The sequence below is a fragment of the Pseudoliparis swirei genome, chromosome 20, assembly GCF_029220125.1.
Source record: "Pseudoliparis swirei isolate HS2019 ecotype Mariana Trench chromosome 20, NWPU_hadal_v1, whole genome shotgun sequence".
Taxonomy (NCBI): Eukaryota; Metazoa; Chordata; class Actinopteri; order Perciformes; family Liparidae; genus Pseudoliparis; species Pseudoliparis swirei.
The window spans coordinates 26,623,476-26,644,475 of NC_079407.1; the positions used below are offsets into that span (position 1 = coordinate 26,623,476).

At 39.3% G+C, this 21,000-nt stretch overlaps 1 protein-coding gene across 2 annotated transcripts in view; it reads left to right on the forward strand.

The window, feature by feature from the left end:
- Positions 1 to 1,434: 1,434 nt before the first annotated feature.
- The window catches only part of zgc:172282 (leucine-rich repeat and fibronectin type III domain-containing protein 1-like protein), a 98,823-nt gene continuing 79,257 nt past the window's right edge, over positions 1,435 to 21,000 (forward strand). For both annotated transcript variants that reach the window (XM_056441454.1, XM_056441455.1), the window contains exon 1: positions 1,435 to 1,518. The gene's annotated coding sequence lies outside the window, so the exon portion shown is untranslated. The remainder of the gene's footprint in view (positions 1,519 to 21,000) is intronic.

Genomic DNA, 21,000 nt, shown 5'->3' on the forward strand with positions numbered 1-21,000 from the left:
TTGTGTGTGTGTTTGTGTGTGTGTGTGTGTGTGGCTTCGGGGATTCCTCTGGTGAACATCATGAATGTCATAATAATGTGAGTCTGGAGGACGACACACCGACGCACACAAACTAAAACAAGCGTGAAAACCACCGTCCCACAAGCGGGAGACAGATGTAAACTGCAATTAATAGATGTCGGTTATGTGTAAGCATGGAGGTCATGCTGGAGGTCATGCTGGAGGTCATGCTGGAGGTCATGCTGGAGGTCATGTTGGAGGTCATGTTGGAGGTCATGCTGGAGGTCATGCTGGAGGTCATGTTGGGGGTCATTGCTTATATGACTTTATATGATAAGAAACTTTCAGGGTTCGTACGGTCATGGAAAACCTGGAAAAGTCCCGGAATTTTAAAATGGATATTTCCAGGGCAGTTTATTAGAATGAACTATAACGGCAAATATATCCATTTTATATATATATATATATATATATATATATATATATGTATATATATATACGTATATATAATACATATATGTATATATATAATATTTATATTAATAATTTATAATAACAATAATATATTACAATAAACAAATAAATATATATATGTATATATATACGTATATATAATACATGTATATATATATATGTATATATAATATTTATATTAATAATTTATAATAACAATAATATATTATAAGAAACAAATATATATACCTGTATATATATGCTGGAGGTCATGTTGGAGCTGGAGGTCATGCTGGAGGTCATGTTGGAGGTCATGCTGGAGGTCACATGGTGATGAGATATGACGTTGGGCCTCTGATGTGAGTTCTGATGTTCTGATAACCTGCAGCTCGTTAACTGACGACCACAGCAGCTGCATCCTGTGTGACGTGTGTGTGTGTAAGTTTGTCTGTGATTGTGTGTGTTTGTGAGTGTGTGTATTGGTGTGAGTGTGAGTGAGAGTGTGAGGGTGAGAGTGTGTGTGTGTGTGTGTTGGTGTGAGTGTGAGAGTGTGTATGTGTGTGTGAGAGTGTGTGTATGTGTGTGAGTGTGTTGGTGTGAGTGTGAGAGTGTGTGTATGTGTGTGAGAGTGTGTGTGTGTGTTGGTGTGTGTGTGTGTATGTGTGTGAGAGTGTGTATGTGTGTGAGAGTGTGTGAGAGTGTGTGTGTGAGAGTGTTGGTGTGAGTGTGTGTATGTGTGTGAGAGTGTGAGAGTGTGTGTGTGAGAGTGTGTGTATGTGTGTGTATGTGCGCTGAATCAAGACGCTGACCACGGCCTGCCAGATGTTCTCATGCTGATGTCTGCATGCCGGTGTGGACCAATGGGCTGCGAGGACCTCAGGATTTCACATGCAGTGAATATCGTCATGGATACCCATATACATTATGACGCCCTGACACACGTCTTGTTCTCTCTTCTCTCAGATCCGTAGATCCATCTCTCCGAGGCGGCCATCTTTCCTCTTTCCAATCGTCGCCATGCTTCTTCATGTGGAGTCCTAACGCAGCGCAGAGCGCCACCTAGAGGTAGGAGAGGGGAGCACGTCGGCTTTTTACTCTGAGGGGGAGGGGGGGGGGGCTACGTATGAATTCACAACATGTGACCCTGCTTGTTGGGGGGCGGGGGGGGGGTCGGCAGTGTTTCTTTAATATTGCATCTGAAACATATATTAGTATTATTATAGTTATTATTATTATTATTATTAATAATGATATTATTATTATTATTAATATCATTATTATAATTATAATTATTATTATTACAATTATTAATATTATTATCATTATTATTATAATTTGTATTATCATTATTATTATTATTATTTTTATTATTATTATCTTTATTTAAAGGGACCATGTACAGTTAAAACTTAAACATCAACTTTTGATGCTCTGTACCAGATTGTAGCTACACAGCTAATTAGCATCTGTGGTCCCTTGACAGACCATAATAAACACAACAAAATAATACACAGAAAAAACAAACAAATATAAAACAATAACAAACATAAAACCACATACAACTTTTTCTCTTACACGAACCGACTGGAAACATGCGCTGAATGTGTTGCCGTGCATGTGTGTTACATGGTAGGTAACAAGTAATACACACTGTGTCAGCTGTGTGTGTGTGTGTGTGTGTGTGTGTGTGTGTGTGCGTGTGTGTGAGTGTGAGAGAGAGAGTGGGTAAAAAGGTACCTCTGTGCCCACCGACTTAATGTACCACAATAATAAGTGGCTGAGTGTACTTACTCACATGTGACTGTAAATGGCTTCCGCCTGTGTGTGTGTGTGTGTGTGTGTGTGTGTGTGCTCTGCCTGCGTTACAGACGTATTAACAGGGCTGTGAGTGCACAGAGGCCAGGAGACGGTTTTCAGGCGGCTCAGCGGAGCAGAGCGAGTGCTATTGATATCGGATAGATGGAGGAAGGATGGGTATGGGGGGGGGGGCACAGTGGGTGGGGGGCCATATACAAAAAAGTGCTGGCGGTGTTTGTGCAACACTCATGGATCATCAATCGTCACACGTAGCTGATGTTATAACACAATCTCTTAATATATATATATATGTATATTATTATATTATATATTATATTCTTATATATATGTTTTAATGTTTTTATTTATTTATATATATTTATTTATTATTGTATTCTATATTATATTATTACATATATTATGTTATATATATATATATTTCAATGTTTTTATTTATATCTATTTATTATTATATTCTATATTATATTATATATATAATGTTATATTTGTTATGTTTTTATATATATATATATTCTTTATTATTATTATTATTATTATTATATTATATTATATATATATTTTTTTCATGTTTTTATTTATATATATATATATTTAGATTTTACAAATTACCAAGACAGGACTTTAAGGATACAATACAGAGGGGAAAGGAAATATAAAAGGGTTAAAAATATATATAAAATAAAAAGAAAAATCACAGCAAAATAATTTGCACATCACGAGTCCAACATGAGTTCATCTTTGAGGTCACATCATCAAATGAAGTCAGCATCGGTCGCAGTATTTGTAATCATTTTTTAATTAATGGCACGGCAACGTCCAAACCGGAGGGCTCCACCCCGTCTCAGACCGGGTTCCGTTTATTTTTTCTTCTTCTTTGGTTTATTCGATAAGGGGCATAGTGCACATTAATAAAAAAACATTCCTGTAAATATGCCTCAGTTATTATCCAGGAGGCTATTTTTTCATCAGAAGTCCCGAGAGGCGGATACAGTCACACAAAAAGGAAGATTACATGTATACAATGTTTATATACAATATTTACGCTCTCCATATCTCGTGGGTCATATTTTCCATCAGATTTGTTTGTTCAACATTTTAACTTTGAGGACACGTTGCCGCGGTTACTCAAGCTGCCGTCTGTGATCCGGCATCAGCTGTTGGAGAGCTCAGCAATATGTCAGAGGTATTTTCTTTTTTTCCCAGGTGAGACTAAAAGTAAGCTTTTCTTTATTTTTTTAAACAAGCTGTGCTTGTAACAGATTGTAGACAGCGGATATGCTGGCAGGGAGCCTATCACAGCGCAGCATGGCTTAACACCTGCAGACAGGTGGGAACAAAAGAGGTCAAGAACAACACAATATTCCATATGTTGGACCAACACCAGCTGTCAATCACTGGAAATGCATTTTATGAGGAACCTGCAAAGATCCACTGGACAATATTTCATGAGGATGCACATTGAGATGACTTTATCTTCTCCACAACTACATGTTGATGTGCTATATCACAGAGGTCAAACACAAGGCCCATGGGCCGAATCCGGCCCGCCGCATTGTTTTACATGGCCCCTGATGGCTTGAAAGACATGTGATCACCTTTTCTTAAAGAAATTGAAGAAAAATGTCCCATGCTTTTATTTTGAAGGTTTCAAATTCAATGGATTTCTTGTTGTAATATTAGAAAAAAAAACATTTTACGTGGCCCCTAATGGCTTGAAAGACATGTGATCACCTTTTCTCAAAGAAATTAAAGAAAGATTCCCCTTGCTTTTATTTTGAAGGTTTCAAATTGAATGGATTTATTGTTGTAATATTAGAGACATTCTCTTATGTACAATATTTCTACGCTCAAATAAACAATAATCAAATGCAAAGAGAGTCATTTAACAATATGTTCGAGGTGTTTATGAAGTGTTTCTATAGAACATGGAAAACCTCCACCACAGTTGCTCCGTCATCATCTCGGGTTTCTATGGATTTAGATTTTATTTCAGGACAGAAAGTTAAATGTTTTTTTTAAAGCTGTAAAACTCTGCTGCAAAAATGTTCCCTTACAGGATTTCTTGCGATTGCTTTATATCCTTTTTTATTATTACATGATTTTATGCATAAGAGAAGAATAAAAGGTTATTGAAACCTAATTCCTTATCTGACTTTATATGATCAGAAACTCTCGGTTATGAAAAACCTGGAAAATTTCGGGAATTCTAATGAACTATAATGGCAAATATATCCCTTACATGTATATAATATAATATTTTTATAATAAATAATTATATATATATTGATAATTTATTTTATGAATACTATATTATAATAAATAATGATATATATTATATGTATATTAATAATATATTATAATAAATAATGATACATATTATATGCATATTAATAATTTATTTAAATAATAATATTTGATCATAAATATATATATTATATTTATATTGATAATTTATATAAATAATACTATATTATAATAAATAAATACAATTTTTAAAAAGTAATTCAAAAATATATATATATGTATTATATACCAGTTTATTTTGCCCAAGCGGATGAACTAAAGTTGCTCTTCGTCCAACACCGATGATACTTCAGATGTTTTTGACATTCAAATAAACTTTTTAGGAGTTCACAAAGGAGACAGGGTGTGTACTCGAGTCTGTGAATACTAAAGATGTCTCCTTCTCATCTGCTGTTGGTCAGAATTCAGTCTATTTTCTCTCTCTTCCTCCCCTGGGGGGATCTTGATAGATTAAACATCAGACTCAGAGTCTGCGGCGCTATCAGATCAGTTATCTCCAAACTGGAGCGGATTGATGTGAGAATCACATGGATGGAGTTTATGTTCTTAGAGATGAAGTTCACGAAAACTAGAATTACTGGGAAATGCCACACTAGTGTCTGTGTGTGTGTGTGTGTGCGTGTGTGTGTGCGTAATTGCGATGCAATTTTAAGTGCAATGTGTTGTCATATCGGTAAATATGTACAGTATTCAAATAAACTTTAAATACTTACATACTAACGAACTTACATACTAACTTACTTACATACATACTTACTTACATACTTACTTACATACTTACTTACTTACATATTTACTTACATACTTACTTACTTACACACTTACTTACTTACTTACATATTTACTTACATACTTACTTACATACTTACTTACATATTTACTTACTTACATACTTACTTACATACTTACTTACTTACATACTTACTTACATATTTACTTACTTACATACTTACATACTTACTTACTTACATATTTACTTACTTACATACTTACTTACATATTTACTTACTTACATACTTACTTACATACTTACTTACATATTTACTTACATACATATTTACTTACTTACACACACATACTTACTTGCCACATACTTACTTACACACTCACTCCATTATACTTACTTACATACTTACTTACATATCACATGCCACTTACTTACATACACTCACATACTTACTCACATACATACTTACTTTACACATACATTACATGCACTTACACACCCACTTACTTACATACTTACTCATGCCTTACATTACTTACATACTTACACATACTTACACTTACTTACATATTTACTTACTTACATACTTACTTACATACTTACTTACATACTTACTTACTTACATATTTACTTACTTACATACTTAATTACATACTTACTTACTTACATATTTACTTACTTACATACTTACTTACATACTTACTTACATACTTACTTACATACTTACTTACTTACTAACTTACATACTTACTTACTTACTCATACTTACTTACATACTTACGTACATAATTACTAACTAACTTACTAACTAACATACTTACTAACTTACTAACTTACTTACTTACTCACATACTTACGTACATACTTACATACTAACTTCCATATGTACTTCCTTCCTTCCTTTCCTCCCTTCTGTCCCACGGTTGAGGATGATGTCGTCCCAGTGGCTGGAGATGAAATGCCAGTCAGAGTTATTATCGGACACTTCCTGTGTGCATGTGTGTACATAATAACGTCACATGTACACACTGTCTGCATTGCGTCATCGTCATGGTCACTCGGCTACTTTGGGAGAAAGAATACAAACAACGCTGTGTGTGTCCAGTTGTTTAGGCAGAATATTACAGAAACAAAGGGAAATATTCAGAAGAATTAGAAACGGAAGAGAGGAAATGGTAGAATAAAAAAAATAAAAAAACACATGAGACTAAGATGAGCTTTCCCAGTGACTGTAATATGATGTAATCGTACAGCATTTTGACAATAACTTTATTGGAGCGTTAATTCTTGATCTCAGCTGCTATACGGGGGGGGGGGGGGGGCATCGTGAAGAAGTGGTTTCATCCCTGGAACGTTGATGAAGACTTTCCTCTCATTCTGTGACGTTCCAAACACACTTTAGTGGATTTACGTGCAGAAACAACTCGACACACGTCAGTCCCGACTACATGAAACGATGTACTCCGTGTTCCCAGGAGGATAACTCGTGAAGCTCTCGTTATCAGAGGAGCTCTTCCGTAATTAGAAACGGAAGAGAGGAAATGGGAAATGTAAATATTACGAGAACTACAGAAATAAGTAGGCAGAGGAGAAATGAGACTAAGATGAATAAACGGTTGATTCCCTGAAGGCTCTGGAGCTCAGACTTTTCTTCTAGTTCCGTGACGTTCAACAACACTTAAATGGAATTAAGTGTAAAAAACGCACCACACGTCTTTCCTGATGACATGAAACGATTGATTTCCTGTCTCGGTCTCCCACGTATTCCCAGGAGGATAAAACATGAAGTGAAATGGCCACAGACATTCACAACATGACCTCATTAATGAGGCGGTAGCATTAGGTCGATTCGTCTAAACCACAGGTGTCAAACACAAGGCCTGCGGGCCGAATCTGGACCGCCACCTCATTTTATGTGGCCCTACGACATACGATCAGCTTTTCTTCAAGAAATGTAAGAAACATGTCCTTATATGCTTTTATTTTGAAGGTTACAGATTAAATGGATTTATGTTATCATATTAGAGACATTTTAATTTGATGTGGCCCCTAACGGCTTGAAAGACATACGATCACCTTTTCTTTAGGATATGTACGAAAATATCCTTATATGCTTTTATTTTGAAGGTTTCAAATTAAATGGATTTATGTTATGATATTAGAAAAAAAATCATTTGATGTGGTCCCTGATGGCTTGAAAGACATACAATCACCTTTTCTGAAATAAATTTCAGAAATATATCTGTATATGCTTTTATTTTGAAGGTTTCAAATTAAATGGATATATGTTATACCATTCGAGACATTTTAATTGTATGTGGCGCCTGATGGCTTTAAAGACATATGATCAACTTTTCTTGAAGAAATGTAAGAAAAATATCCTCTTACACTTTTATTTTGAAAGTTTCAAAGAAAATTGATTTATATTATAATATTAGAACAAATTTCATTTGATGTTGCCCATGACGGCTTGAAAGACACACGGTCACCTTTTCTTAAAGACATTGATGTAAAATATCAGTTTGACTTTTATTTTGAAGGTTTCAAATTAAATGGATTCATATTATAAGATTAGAACAAATTCCATTGTATGTGGCCCCTGAGGGCCTGAAAGACATATGATCACCTTTTCCTCAAGAAATTGAAGATAAATAGCCTGCTACGCTTTTTTTTTGAAGGTTCCAAAGAAAATGGATTTATGTTATAATATTAGAACAAATTTCATTTGATATGGCCCCTGACGGCTTGAGAGACATATGATCACCTTTTCTTGAAGACATTTAAGAAAAATATCCGTATATGCTTTTATTTTGAAGGTTTCAAATTAAATGGATTCATGTTATAATATGAGAAAAATGTCATCCGTGTGCAGATACAACATGACAGTATATGGCAAAAGGTACATATCTTAATAGATTTGCCCCCCAGAGACCTTTGAGATAAAGAGAACCCAAACACATGAAGCTGAGCAGCGTGGCAGATAATACGTACAATAATACGTACAATAATACGTACAATAATACGTATGATATTAAGTATAATATTCATATATTACTGTATCAGCATGTGAAGGCCTTATAGGCAGCGAGCTCACTGCGTGGGCCTCTCCAGTGGCGGGGATCAGTTCAAAGCACAGCCCCAAGCATGTGTGTGTGTGTGTGTGTGTGTGTGTGTGTGTGTGTGTGTGTGTGTGTGTGTGTGTGTGTGTGTGTGATCAATTCCCCGAAGCGACAGCTGTGGGCGACTTCCTGAATAGAGAGAGAGGTTCCCTGTGATGACTACCAAGTGTCTCTCCACCCTCATTCCTCTTTCCTTCCCCCTTATCGCTCCCTTTTATTTCCATCTCGTAGCCTCGCCTCTTTTTTCCTCGCGTTCCCGTCGGCCTCTCTTCGTTCTGCTCCATCCCTCTTTTTATTTGTTCACCTTAATCGTCGTATTTCCCAAACATGTCAATGTTTGTTATATGAACTCGTTATGTCACCTTCTCTTAACTTTTGGTTTCTTTTAACTCGTCTTGTTCTATGTTTTTTTGTTTGTAGCTATGTGTTTATTATGTTTATTTGTTTGTAAATATGTGTTTATTATGTTTATTTGTTTGTAAATATGTGTTTATTATGTTTTTTGTTTGTAACTATGTGTTTATTATGTTTATTTGTTTGTAAACACAAGATTCACTTGGTGAAATAAAGGTTTAAATAAAAATAAAATAATGACTTGCTTCTGCAAGATAAGACACATCTGTCAAAGCTAAAATATATATAAATATATGTAATTATATATCTATATGAAAAAATACATATGAAATATGTATTTTTTATATATATATATATACTGTATATGTATACATATATATATATGTATACATATATTTATATATGTATACATATATATATAATACCCCCAAAATCTCTCTCTATATATATATATATATATTTATTTTTGCAAATGAATTAATATATATATATATATGTATATATATATATATATATATATAATACCCCCAAAATATCTCTCTCTCTCTATATATATTTATTTATTTAATTTTGCAAATGAATTAATATATATATGTATATGTATTTATTAATTAATTTACAAAAATATACATATACAAAAATAAAAACTTGAATAAGAGCATATAAAAATAAGGGAAGAAAGCGTAAATGGAGGAAAGGAATAATGAAAATCATGAAGTCAAGGTAGGGACAAAAATTTAAAAAATAAAGAGAGAGAAGATAAAGTAGGACGAATGAAAGGATTCATAAAAAGAGGAGCAAGATGTATGTGCTTATGTGCAATGGTGTTTTTTGTTTCTCCTGCTCCCACACTGTGTCCTAGGGGCAGGGGGGGTGTTTTTTTTTTTTTTTTTTTTTCTGCCTCTCTTCCTTCTCATTATGCTGTCATCTTTCATCCCGCTTTCCGGTGTGCGATCTCTTGGTGCGCGTGCGCGCACCTTCCCTTTCGCCAAAAGTTCCCAAAAAAGTTTGTGTTTTTTTGTGTTTTAATGTGGCAATTCTTCTGTGAATGATTCTGATTCTGATTCTGAAGAGGAGAGGCAGCGAGTGTGAGCATGAGCAGGAGGAGTGTGTACGCGCTCGTGTTTCAGGCTGCGAGGCGTTTGATGTCAGAACCCCATTAGCAGTGAGTACCTGGATCTTAGTGCAGAACATATTGTGTGTGTGTGTTTGTTTATTTGTGTGTGTGTGTGTGTGTGTAGGGGAGACGGAGATGGATGGAGGGAAGCATGTGTTTTGAGCCTCAAGGCCACCGTATTTGAAGCGTGATCGTGGCAACAACAACAAAAAGAGGAATAAACCCTCCATCTCAGTGTTGGATCTCTCGTGTGGACGACTGCGTCGCGTTTGCTGTTTCATGCTAACGCAGCTTTTCATAGTTTCACTTTTTTTTTCTCCTGCAAGGTCAACGGTGCTGCGTTTGATGCAGCAGATCAAACCGCTGATGATCAAACCGCTTCCAGGTTTTCCTACGTTCCCCGGCGGCCCTGAACCTCCCACAGGGAAGACTCTCCCGGTCTTTCTCTAAGATTAAAAACACACGAGTGGAATGAGAGGAGACGTGACGACATCATCCGGCTGCCGGACCGCAGGAGTTGGATGAATTTTTTTTATTTTATATATATTTTATTTTGAAAAAGTACCGCTAGCGCCTGAGTGTGCACCTGGGCTTCTACCGAGGTCACGGAATATCTGTTGTTACGCACTTTATGACGACCGAATAATTTTATTACGTCATGTTTATGAATGAATGTTTATAACGTCTTATTTACAGACACACACACAGACACGCACAGCCGATCACCAGCCGATCACCTGGTGTATTGATTGGTGATGACATCATCGTTTGTCCCGCTCCAGTGAAGTCGTGTGTCTTCTCCTCTCTGACGAGAGATGAGGATCAATAAATCTATTCTCAGACATTCTCTCAACATTTATTTAGTGTATGAAACAGAGTTATTATTTCCCGGTGTGATTGTTGTAACTGAAGAGTTCTGCTGCTGCTAGAATGACCCGTTGAGTTGTGCTGGTTAAACACCAATAAATCATGTTTGAAGGAGAATTCTCTGTTTGATCAAAAATATGTATTTCATTTCCCCCCGAATGAATTTTGACTTTTGGACTGAGACAATTATGGAAACGACTGTGAGAGAGAGGGGGGGGGGGTGGTGGAAACAGCAGGTGGAGGGGGATGTGGAGACACGGTTTCTTGTCAGTTATTGATATCAAATTATCCGAACGCCATCGTCAACAACGAAGCGTCAATCTACGAACGACTCGTTGTTTTCAGATATCTGAGGAGCTTCGCAAACCGTCTTTTTAAGGATTAATTCAATTCCGTTTATTCGTATGTAGCCCATTTTTTTTTACAAATTACAAATTCCCCTCAGAGGGCTTTACAATGTGTAGACATAGACATCCCTGACCTTTGACCTTTGACCAGATGAACAATAGATGTCATGTGACCAGTTGAACAATAGATGTCATGTGACCAGATGAACAATAGATGTCATGTGACCAGATGAACAATAGATGTCATGTGACCAGTTGAACAATAGATGTCATGTGACCAGATGAACAATAGATGTCATGTGACCAGATGAACAACAGATGTCATGTGACCAGATGAACAATAGATGTCATGTGACCAGATGAACAATAGATGTCATGTGACCAGAAGGAATCGTTACACACAAATTACAACACCGCAACAACACAATGAATATGACAGAGTTTATGAATAATAGGATTAACATTGATAGCCGGAATTGCACAACCCGACCCACTTCTCAAAGAACCTTCAACACATGGTTCTTTAAGGCACCATTTATGGTGCCTCAAAGAACCTTTCAAACCAGGGTTCTTTAAAGAACCATTTCCTTAAAGAGTTCTTCAAAGAACCTATAAAAAACGGTTCTTGAAGGCACCATTTCTCAAAAGCTTTAACTGTTTATTTTACTTCCAAAGTTCTTTGAACAGACCGTTTGGTTTCAGAGATAAACTCTTTTTACTTTGGGTGTTATTCAAGTTAAGTTTATTAAATGATGACTTTTTAAAGGATTAATGAATTCATCGTTGATGATTTCTTTAAAGTTTGTCTCCTAAATGTTCACAGATATGAGTTTTGGCAGGATGAGGAAGTGAAAACCTGCATTCAGGATCAAGTTTCATCCTCTAAACTCTCAAAGCACCGCGGAGAATAATAATACACAAATAAAATGTCTTTACGTACAAAAACTCTTTGATTGATATCTTCAGCAAAAATAATTTGCGGACCACCAAATGCACTCTTTGTTCATATCCCTCCCTCTATCTCTCCCCCTCTCTCCTTCTCCTCTCTCTCCCCCTCTATCCTTCTCCCTCCCTCTCCCCCCTCTCCCTCTCTCCCTCCCTCTCCCTCTCCCTCTCTCCCTCCCCCCTCTCTCCTCTCCTCTCCTCCCCTCCCCTCTCCCTCTCCTCTCCCTCTCTCTCTCCCTCCCCCCTCTCTCCCCCTCTCTCTCTCCCTCTCCCTCTCCCTCTCCCTCTCCCTCTCTCCCCCCTCTCTCCCCCTCTCTCTCTCTCTCCCTCTCTCCCTCCCCTCTCCTCTCCCCCTCTCTCTCCCTCTCTCTCCCCCTCCCTCTCCCTCTCTTTCTGTCCCCCTCTCTCCCCCTCCCTCCCTCTCTCTCCCTCTCCTCTCCTCTCCTCCCCTCTCCCTCTCTCGTCCCCTCTCCCTCTCTCCTCCCTCTCTCTCCTCCCCTCCCCCTCTCCCCTCTCCCCCCTCCCTCTCTCTCCCTCCCCCCCTCCCTCTCCCCCCTCCCTCTCTCTCTCCCTTCCTCTCCCCTCCTCTCTCCCTCTCTCTCCCTCCCCCCTCTCTCCTCCCTCTCCCTCTCTCCCTCTCTCCCTCTCTCTCCCTCCCCCCTCTCCTCTCCCTCCTCCTCTCCTCCTCTCCCCTCTCCTCCCTCCCCTCCCTCTCCTCCTCTCCCTCTCCTCTCTCTCCCTCTCCCTCCTCTCTCCTCTCCCCTCTCCCCTCTCTCCCTTCCCCTCTCCTCCTCTCCCTCCCTCCCTCTCTCCCCCTCTCCCTCTCTCCTCCCCTCTCTCCCTCCCCCTCTCCCTCTCTCCTCCTCCCTCTCTCCCTCCCCCTCTCTCCCTCCCTCTCTCTCCCTCCCCCCCTCTCTCTCTCCCTCCCTCCCTCCCCTCTCTCCCTCTCTCTCCCTCTCTCTCCCTCCCCCCCTCCCCTCTCTCCTTCCCTCTCTTTCTCCCTCCCCCCTCTCTCTCCCTCCCCCCCCTCTCTCTCCCCCCCCTCTCCCCCTCTCCCTCCCCCCTCTCTCTCTCTCCCCTCTCTCTCCTTCTCTCTCTCGCCCACACTCGCCCTCTCTGACGACAACATTCCACATTCGATACTCGCTGCATCTCCAGACCAATCTTGCACTTTCTCACAGCCCCCATACACACACTCTCACTGCACTCCCACACACACACACACACACACACACACTCTCCCTCTCTCTCTCTCCCACCTACTCACTGTTACCATCCATGTGTCATTGGCTGTTGCTAAGTTACGGGCCCCCACCAGGTTGTTTTTCTGGGCCAATCAGAGCGTTGCCTTCGTCCTCACGGTGTTGACAGTCTCTGGTTCTGAGGAGCACTTTGTTTGGGCTTCATATCTCTATTCATATCTCCAGATTTACTTCCCACCTGTCCCTTCACCTTCGTACCTCTCCACGCTTGAGTTTCATTTGTTTTCATCCCCGACTCACTTCCTGTTGACCCTTTTCCATCCCCCGTCTAACACGACGTCACGAGGTCCGGTTGCTGAGGAATAAATGACGCAGACACCAGATTAAGTCGATTATTTTTGCTCCGGTGCCGGTTGACGTGTTGCGGTTATGAATATGGAAACATTTGTTTTTATCATTAATCACGACTGCGACGCACAGAGAACGAGCCGCAGCACAGAGTTCTACTCATGAGCGCACACACACACCGAAAACCAACACACACACATCGCCTGTCTGACTGAAGTTAACAGTGTGTGTGTGTGTGTGTGTGTGAATATACAATACGTGTGTGTGTGTGTGTGTGTGCACGGAGCAGAAGGATGATGCTGCTTTTCGACGTTAATAATCCAGTGCTCCCGCCAGGGATAGACACCGCAGGAATAGATGGAACACACACACACACACACACACACACATCTATTCTCATGTGCACACAACAGCACAGACGCATTAGCAAGTGCTTATGTACGATAGCGAGGGAGCCCTTAAAGACACACACACGCCTCCACCCGTGTGTACACACACACACACACACACACACAACAATGTGTGCGCAACACACAGATACAGGCCTCAGGCTGTTTGTGCATGAGCACGGCTGCATATTCAAGGAAGCAAATATGATAACAACTCTGTGAGGATATGCACAGGCCAAAAACACACACACACACACACACACCTAAATGGGCACATTAAATATATCAACACAACACACACACACTCAGATGTGGATTCATTGATGGTACTGAGTGCAAAGATCACATCATAGTGGGTTTTTTTCAAATTCAGATTGAATGAATAATGGGGCACGGCATCATTTGGTGATATGGCGGTTCATAATAAAGACGCAGATCGTCACTCATGACGTCCACGCTCAGGGCCGCCGTCTGATTCATGCTGCTGGTCTCAAAAGCAATAACATTCCCGGAGTGTTAGCACCGTCAGGTCTGGAAATCTTAAGAATTATTGAGCCGGATATACCTCCGGTGAAAGGCTGCGTGTGGTGGCTGATGTCATTTAAAGACGTCGTTTTTAACAGTGTATCATTCATTTAACTCTTTAATGTCCTTATTAAGAACAAATTATGGAAACATTCTTTATTTGCATTTTTTTTGGTAATAACAGCAATCTCCCAACATTTCTTTAACATACCTCATGGTAAAAGTAGTACCCAAACAATCAAATTAATCAAATACAATGCTAACCTCCAGGAGTAATACACAACACACATGTTAGATACACTTCACACTTCTGATGTTTGGTGATATTTACAACAATGAACAATCAGATGTGTTTTATTTTATTCAAATAATGTCTTGTTTTTACGTTAGCGTAACTCGGTTTAGCTTAATTCAAATAATGTCTTGTTTTTACGTTAGCTTAACTCGGTTTAGCTTAATTCAAATAATGTCTTGTTTTTAAGTTAGCTTAACTCGGTTTACCTTAACTCGGTTTAGCTTAATTCAAATAATGTTTGTTTTTACGTTAGATTAACTCGGTTTAGCTTAATGCAAATAATGTCTTGTTTTTATGTTAGCTTAACTCGGTTTAGCTTTATTCAAATAAGGTCTTGTTTTTACGTTAGCTTAACTCGGTTTAGCTTAATTCAAATAATGTTTGTTTTTACGTTAGCTTAACTCGGTTTAGCTTAATGCAAATAATGTCTTGTTTTTATGTTAACTTAACTCGGTTTAGCTTTATTAAAATAATGTCTTGTTTTTACGTTAGCTTAACTCGGCTAACTTTATTATCAAGTTGCAATTCAACCGTTTGGTAGAGCACGTTTTGAGGAAATTATTTTACCCTGATAAATTCATTTTTATTTTTTATCAAGTGACATAATTATGTTCAGTCAGACCTCAAGTGCTGTAATATGTCGAATAAATTCACTTACCGTTGATATTTTTACCAAATAGTGTCCTTAAAGGCACAGTGACATCCAGTAGATTATTTTACGATGAGGTACCTCAAACAAGTAGAGATAGCTCACTCAGGTTAAGTTAAGGTCAACACATTTTTCAACGAGATATAGCGATTCAAAATGTGCTCTTCCGAAATGTAGAGCGGGCAGTTAAAGGGTTAACGAGGGATGTCCTCCAGTGGGAGGACGCCTCGACGGTTACGAGATCAAAAAGGTTGCGAGTAGGAGATAATTTATCACGGCGTACCTCGCAATAAATTAGCTTGTTGAAGGTACGCCGTCACGTTGTCGGCGCGTGGGCGGAGCCGATGCGAGCCGCTGGGGTGAAACTACCCTCTGACGGAGATTTAAGCACGGAAATGAGACGGCCTTCGATTTGCTCAGAGGTTTCAACCACGGCGGAGATAACAAAGTCCAGAGGCCGGATCTGAACCCACTTCTGAGACTTCAGATATCATTGTGAAGGGAAACATCGTAATTCCCACCAGCGCATCACTCTGGGGTCTGAGCAGAGCATCCGGGTTGACTTGAGAGTGCCTGACAAGTTTTGTTGACCGTCTGGATTTTACAACTCAAACGACTTACAGTTGAAGTCTGTCCTTGTGTCTTTAACCTTTTCAAGCTTTTTTTAGGCCTCTGCTCCGAAAATGGCATTCCCAAACTAAAAAGGCTGTATCTCTGCAACCACTAGGGCTACTTCAAACAATCACACCCTCGAGTCGCTTGTCCGCCGTTATCTTCTCACTCTCCAAATCCTTCTTCCTCACTTCGCTGATACTTCCTTCACACTTGTTTCCTCATCACTGGCCCGTGTCTTCTGACTTGTTCTGTTTCATCTGATACTCGTCCTCGTGGTTTTCAGTCCGCCTCGTTTTCCATTGGTCTTATCAGCTTAGTTATGCATAGTAACAGTGAGTAGGTGTGTGTGTGTGTGTGTATGTGTGATGTGATTTGCATTGCTAATTGCTTCAGGGCTGTAATAACAGTGTTTTGCTTTCTGTTGTTCTTCTCAGAACCTCTAATCTGAGCGCCAGAACCAGAACCACTGCTCTGGCTTTTTTCTTCGCGTCTTTTAATGTGAACGTCGCAAACATTGTCGTTGTTGTTGTTTCCCATCATCATCCAGTACGTGTGCAATTCAATAAAGGAGCCTCAGCTGGGCCGTATGCTACTTTAATCACACGTAATCACATCTCGTCCCGACTGAAGCGCTCAATCAGAGGAAAGTCTATCGCAACCGAAAAAGGAGACTCTCAGCTCCTTGAGACGCGGTAAACGTCGTATTGCAATCTGCTGTCCTTGAAATAGAACATTAGTAAATACAGCCCCTTGTTTCCGTTGATTGGGTTCCAACTCGTGAAGAAAAATACACGGTGAGGAAGAGCTCTTTAGTCTTCAAGGGAGGGGTCGATATGAACTGCGAAGGCCATTTTTGGTCACTTCGGAAAAAAGACGTGTGGCGTGTTTTTGCAGTGTTTGCATTTAATTACACTTTTTTTCAGAACACTTCAGTTTAACTAAGGTATAAACACATTGTTTTCATGTCCTAGAAAGCAACATCACCTGTAGGGCTGTTTGAAGCTCTTTGGGTACCTGTTTCCTGTGTCTTCCCATAACTATTGGCCATTCTCTGGTACGAAGAAGACGTTCAAATTCAAGCATTTGAACACAAACGCAGCAATGAAACCGAATATCTGCCCCAAACACATTGTTTTCATGTCCTCCAAAGCAACAGCACCTGTAGGGCTGTTTGAATCTCTTTGTGTACCTGTTTCCTGTGTCTTCCCATAACTAATGGGCCGAAGAAGACGTTCAAATACGAGCATTTCAACACAAACACAGCAATTAAATCGAATATCTGCCCTAAACACATGGTTTTCATGTCCTCCAAAGCAACAGCACCTGTATTGCTGTTTGAAGCTCTTTGTGTACCTGTTTCCTGTGTCTTCCCATTACTAATGGCCATTCTCTGGACCGAAGAAGACGTCCAAATTCGAGCATTTCAACACAAACACAGCAATACAACCGAATATCTGCTCTAAACACATTGTTTTCATGTCCTACAAAGCAACAGTACCTGTAGGGCTGTTTGAACTACCTGTTTGTGAACCTGTTTCCTTTGTCTTCCCATAACTAATGGCCATTCTCTGGACCGAAGAAGACGTCCAAATACGGGCATTTCAACACAAAAACAGCAATGAAATCGAATATCTCCCAGAAACACATTGAGAAATACTCTGCCTGGGAGGAGCTGATTGATTCACGAATGCAAAGCGCAGATCATTCTGTCAAACAAAAAACAAAGAGACATTGTGTTTGTGATGAAACTTTGCAAAAAAAACATGTTTTTTAAAACATAAACATGTGTCACTGCTGGAGACATCCCCGATGATGTGGCAGCTGTCACTTGTAGAAAGGGAATGTCAATGCCGAGCTCCTCCTTGTAATTACTGCACAATTATGCTGGATGCTTTTTATCCTTCACCTCCAATTTGGCGACACAAAGAAAAACGATACGCCCGATTTCTAAAACCTGACATTTCGCAAAAATGATGGTGGCAGTTTGACATTTGTTGGGCAACATGTGGTAATTGAGTTAAGAGGCAGGTGGGGAAAGAAATAACTGCTATAATGAAACAAAACCAAAAAACATAAACAATCTTTATCGGCTGAAAAAAAAGTGATGGAGGCATCTTTAGAAATGGCATTGATCAAAACTCAAACATTAAGTCAAACGTCTTCAGCAGCATCCATGTACATCCGACATGTGCATCACATGAGGCTTTGTGTTTCAAGTTTTAATGTTTTTAATTTGTTCGAGAGGGACAATGTACATAAATGAACACTTTAAATTAAAATGTAAATGCACCCAATTACAGCCGCATGGATGATTTACATTGTCTGTCCCCCAGAAGGTACAGGCTGAATGTCCTAGGGCACATGCGTCAAACACATGATTTTCTGTGGCCCCTGATGGCTTTAAAGACATATGATCACCTTTTTTAAAGACATTTAAGAAAAACATCCTGTGCTTTTATTTTGAATGTTCCAAATTAAATGGATGTATGTTATAATATGAGAGAAATGTACTCACGTACAATATTTATCCACTCAAATAAACAATAATCAAATGCAAAGGGAGTAGTTCATACGTTTATATGTTTCAGGTACACCGGCCCTTTAAGAGGCGGCCATGATGCTGACGTGGCCCACAGTGACAATGAGTTTGACACCCCTGTCCCAGGGGAAGAGGTCGTGATAAAGTTCAATAGTAATAAAATACAATCAATCAATTGTAGTCTATAGTTGACAACACACAACAGTTCATTATTACAAAGTTAACAGTGGTTAAAAAAAGAATTGCATATATATACAAAAGAAACAAGAGTTAATATCACAGTGTATGGAAGACACACATTCATCATATTGCACATATAGGGACATTCATTAATGAGCACATTTTAAGGTTTCATTCATTCATATAACATTCATATATTACATATTTATGAAAGTAGTATCTACTGGGTGGAGAGCAGCCATCCCTCCATGTGTCTGAGGGTGTGTCAGCCAACCGTCAGCCCCCATCACAGCTCATTAGACGGTCAAGATCCTCCCTTCAGTACATCCGCCTGAACAGTTCGCGTTCACAGAGTCTCAGATTGTCATTTAAATTACCGTCGACGACCGAAATGTTCCGCTCTAACGAGGGCAGGCGGCGGAACCGGAGCGGCCCAGCGGTGAGTAATGACAGGGGGCTGACCGCCGTCGTCCTCTCGGAGTTACACGACAAAGAAAACCTACGCCTCTTGTTAAATAGACTTCAAAACACACACACACACACACTTTGGATGTGTGAATTGACATAATAACCAATCATGCCACCAAATGTCATGCGATTCGGTTTAATACTTTTGGAGTTATGCGAGTAACATGCATACAAATAAATAAATAAATACACGGCGATCAAAACATAACCTTCCGCATTTTCAATGCGAAGGTAATTATCAACTTTTTTATTTATTTAAAGGGCTATTCAGGTCATCAACAAACAAACATAAAGTACCTGACACTTAAATTTGGGAAACGATATTACTTCTAATAATTCAAATTGACCCCAAATGTAAAAGATGTTAGTAAATTTGAAGTTAACAGGAGGGTTAAAAAACAACATTGGTACTAATGTATGCAATACACAAACACACACACACATTGTAGATGAATTACAATGCAACAAAAAGTGAGTGAGACGACATGAGGGAAGGCCGATGGGGCAAAAGCAGGAATAGCATGGAGAAATATTAAAAAAGGAGAGGAAACATGCGTTGTGGAAGAAATAATCATCACTCACAGAATGCCGCTAGCTCACATCATCACGGGTGAAGGAGGGTCAAGTGATGTAAACATGAAACGACTGGAACATTACTTCATGCATTTAGAAGAGTAAACCATCGGGATGATGGAGTGGGACGAGTGAAACGAGGAAACAACAGGTGATTAATGTGCTGTGTGAAGGTGAAGGTATGGAAATAATCAAATGCAAAAACAGGAGAAATATAGAGGGAGTAAAATGAAAAGACGGCTAGAAAAACAAGTCGCTGCGTCTTTGTAAGTTACAGCGAAATCTATTTTTAGCATGCTTATACGATTGCACGCACGCTCATATTGTTGTTTCCGGATATTTTTTCTCGATGTGTTTTATTGATCACGAACGCAGCTTCTCGACGGATGGGAGAAAAACCGACGGCAACGTCGGCCATTGTTCATCTCGTGAACGCTGGAGATCATCCCTCCAGGAGAAACGCTGTGAGGGGTTCATGAGCACCGAGGGAGAAGCAGAATGGACGAGGAGTAGTTTACACAGGCCTCCGATGAATACGAGTCCAGTGCTATCGATCGGCCCGGGAGCCAAACCGGGCCGGCTAATATACTTCTGGCCGCCGGTGCGCACACACATCACGGCGGGAGTCTGAAGTCACGCCTGCTGTGTTCAAAGTGAACGTGGGTCCATATTTAGCCGCCTTGTTAGAACGGACAGAATTTGATCCATTTTGACTTCTGTGACAGTTTTAAGTTATTCACTGTTTAGCAGCAGATGGCAGATTGTAAACAATTATTTATTTGACCCATAATAAACAAGAATAAGTTGGAAAACTGACCGCAGTTCTGTTGTTGTAACAAAGTGGGCAACTGTACATATATATATATATATATATATTTTAGCAAGATCTCATACATACAGTATATACAGTATATATATATATATACATATATATATATATATTACACCAAGATCTCATACATACAGTATATACAGAATATATATATACATATATATATATATGTATATATATATACTGTATGTATGAGATATTGGTATAATGGAATATAGCAGTTTGGAATACAGCATTAGCAGCGTTAGCATCATGGGCTGTATATGTGTATGAGTTGTTGGTATAATATTGGAATATAGCAGTTTGGAATATAGCATTAGCAGCATTAGCATTA